Source organism: Styela clava, chromosome 7 (assembly GCF_964204865.1).
Source record: "Styela clava chromosome 7, kaStyClav1.hap1.2, whole genome shotgun sequence".
Classification (NCBI taxonomy): Eukaryota; Metazoa; Chordata; class Ascidiacea; order Stolidobranchia; family Styelidae; genus Styela; species Styela clava.
In genome coordinates, this window is record NC_135256.1 from 21007770 (window position 1) to 21011538 (window position 3769).

The 3769-nt window shown below is 34.4% G+C and overlaps 1 long non-coding RNA gene across 1 annotated transcript; it reads left to right on the forward strand.

The window, feature by feature from the left end:
• Positions 1–223: 223 nt before the first annotated feature.
• On the forward strand, positions 224–3466 carry LOC120328248 (uncharacterized). The gene is made up of 3 exons (XR_013477355.1): positions 224–439; positions 780–2681; positions 3397–3466. It is a non-coding gene; the product is annotated as an uncharacterized LOC120328248 (long non-coding RNA).
• The last annotated feature ends 303 nt before the right edge of the window (positions 3467–3769 follow it).

Below are 3769 nucleotides of genomic sequence, written 5' to 3' on the forward strand. Positions count from 1 at the left end.
AATTATCTTTATTTTGCGCAATGGTCACAATCTTTTGAGAACACAAATAGACATTGCCTGCGTTATTATATCACTCGACAAGGTGTTTTCTGAATTAAAAAACGACTCATATCAGCCCTTTGAGAGGTCGCCTAGCGCGTTATGAATATCGACTACCAATGATATATGATCCACATCAACGGTTCGGGCTGACAGTTATGCAGTTAACACATTATACTGCTATCCTGTGTAACGGTTTTCCTTCCTTGCGCAAACATATTAAACGCATATTCGATTGAGAATTGCCTACATAAGCACATATGTTACAGAATGTGTCACAACTTCTCCAGTTGACCGAATAGACGCAGGATGGCAAACTTTTCAACCCTGCTCAGAAAATTAGTTGTATTCATGATGCTTGCGTCAATGGTATTTCTCGGAATAGAATCTATGGCCTCTAGTAAGTATTTTATTTTATGCCATAAACCGAAAATTTTTACCCAATTTCGTTTCGATTTTATCTGAAAATGTGGATACATATCATGTGTAATAGCTTATAGCAACGAGAATTATATTATGATTATTTATTCAAATACAAGTTCCATATGAGAACTAACAGTGACGTAAGAATTCGGTTTTGAACCATTGCAGATAGTTCGATAACATGTTGTAACAGCTACTGAACATTAACAGCCATTGTATACCCGTATTATGCAATGAAAATCAGAAACAAACGTAGAAGATTTTAGAAGTCTCTATACAAGTGTATTGAATATTTAATGTTTTCCTTATTCAAACAGGACGAAGAAGACACATGGGCTGGGAATTACGCCGAAGTAGATTCAATATGCCGCTTCATTAATTTTCGTTATGATTGGCAATATCGTGCTGTGATGTAATTTATTATTCGTGGCAAAACTATACGACAAAATCAATTGAATAAAATGTCATAATACATTGCAGTAAGAATTATTTATTTGGTCTGATTGTTGGCTAGGAAATGAGGTTTTCAAACGTTGAAGCCCAGCCCGGTAAATTTTAAATCGCACGAGTATCATTTGGGATGGCATCAAACTGTGCAATTTAAAGGAATGATTTCAAAACACACTTCCTAAATGTTATACAGTATTCTATAGTCTATCTATAGTATAGTATATTCACATGGTCTTTTATATTCTTATGCGATCTTACAAAATATCACGGTATTATTTTTACTTGAAAGTGTTTCATTTTATGTCAATTTTTTGACAAGTTCCTTCCTTTGCTAATCTTTTCTCCAGTCTGATAGATTTATATTTTTAGTTCGAGTTCCACGATGATTCATTCAATAAATTACTTTGAATTACTTGAAGTTTGAATTACTTTTTTGATTTTTGTTCTTATTCAAAATTGCCTCAAAATGTCTAGTACGCCACATATGCCACAGAAGCAATACAGAGTTTTCAGTGGATACGAAGTGTGATCAATAATAGGTGCTGACGATTCTGTCTTTATCAAACAAATAGTTATGTTTTATTCTGTGGGGGGCCTTTTCTGCTGTGGCCTCTACTTTGAAGTATAATAAAGAAAAAAGCAATCTGTGACATTAACACATGTCTCAGAACAGAAATTGCAACGAAACATTTCAGGTTTTCATTATGATGTAGTTATTATAACAATGTTATATTTAGTTAAAGTTTTGACCCCCCAGCCGCTTTAAAATCCAGCAAATGTATTTCAATGGCAGTTAAAGCTTTTTGTATAATCTCAAAACAATGACTAAGATGTAGTAGAAATCATACACCTATACTAACCAACGCCATAAATATATATAAATACTTATCAGTCGCTCTGATGAAATTTTCAACAAAAATTGGATTCTTAAAAAAATTAAATAAAGTTTTTATTCAATTCATTCAACACCCCTAAATCGACATTGTCACCAAGAATAGGCAAGTCATATTATATTATTCACGCATGACAATGCAAGTCGTTGTTGAGAAGCGCTAATCTAGACTAAACTACTGAATGGTGCAACTGCAAAGTTGTAAGTTCCCAGGAGGAAAAACAAATACTCTTTTCCCCTGGAAATTTGAGTTTCAGAATCATAAACCGTATTTTTTGAACCGTAACATACAGGCATGCAAGCACAGAGATTAAGAAAGAATTCATCGTTCGTCCTTCGAATAATTGACCTATTTGCCCCTCTGGAGCCATAAATAGTACTGTAAAGTAACTATGTCATAAAATTATCTTTATTTTTACAATGGTCACAATCTTATAGATAAATAAACATCGCCTGTGTTATTATACCACCCGAAAAGGTGTTTTCCAAATTTGAAAAAAAAACGGCTCATATCAGCCTTTTGATTGGTCGTCCAGCGCGACGTGAAAACTGATCAATAACAGATTGCGAAACTTTATTTGGCATCATGACATACAAGCCACATCAACGGTTCGAGCTGAAAGTCATGTAGTCGACTTATTATAATGCTATCCTGTGTAACGAGTTTCTTTCCTTGAACAACAAAAACATATTAAATGCATATTTGATTGATTGAGAAACGCCTACATAAATATGTTATTATAAACATGTTGCTACCACTTCTCCAGTTAACCGAAGAGACGCAAGATGGCGAATTTTTCAACCCTGCTCAGAAAACTAGTTGTATTCATGATGCTTGTGTCAATAGTATTTTTCGGAGTAGAATCTATGGCCTCTAGTAAGTTTTTTATTTTATGCCATAAACCAAAAAAGTCAATTTTGTTCCGATTTCAGCAGAAAATGTGGATATATATCATGCGTCATAACTCATAGCAACGACAATTATAGTACGATTATTTATTGGACACGTAAGTGGTCCCATGGGTCGTTTTAATATTTATATTATGTTGTTGTTCTTCTTCTTGTTGTTCTTTGTCACACACGCTTCTCTCTTTGATTACTGGACCAATCGCTTTGTAATTTTCAGGGGTTAAAGAATAAATTTCTTGCTAGAAGGCTTTTATTTATTTCAAATATTCCGGTGAGCTGTATGGGATTAGTTTTTGTCTGATATGACGCCATCAGAATTTGCCACTATGTGGCGCTACGTGTTCAAAATTATATTTGAACATAGCTCTCTCTCAAATACGAGTCACATTTGAGAACTAACAGTGGCGTAATAATTTGTTTTAGAACTATTGCAGATGTTTTGATACCATGTAGTTAATAATTGTGATTTTGGCATAATATCGAAAATGGTTTTCTCTTCTCTCATAACATGCCTTTAGACAAGAAACTGCGTATATATTGGGGGCGCTAAAATGTAAATTTGCGTATTGCCAATGGGCAAAAAAGCATTCAAGGTGCATATACCTAGAGCCGCATCGCTCACCCAAATTATTGCGCCCTTTGATTAAAACTATAGGATTTAATGTTTTTCCCCATTTTAACAGGACGAAGAGCGTTTCGTCAAAGCACAATCAGAATGGCGCTTCATTAACGTAGCGACTGAAACGCTCTGTATATACGATATAGCAAATAAAATTTCCTAACACATACTACATATTCTTTCGCCAAAGGATTACCGTTGACACAATATTTATATTCCAATATGATTTTATTTCGTTTGGTATCCCGAATTTTCGAATCTCCGGATATTTGAACATGATAAACTAGTGAGTGAATTTGCGCTAATTTGTTTATGTCAGACAAGCAATTGAAAATATCACAACAGTCACCAGGGAATCTTCTAGACCAGTGTTTCCCGAACTGTGTTCCGCGAGCATCTTCCTATAGTGTTTCATAGAAAAGGGATCAAAACTACGA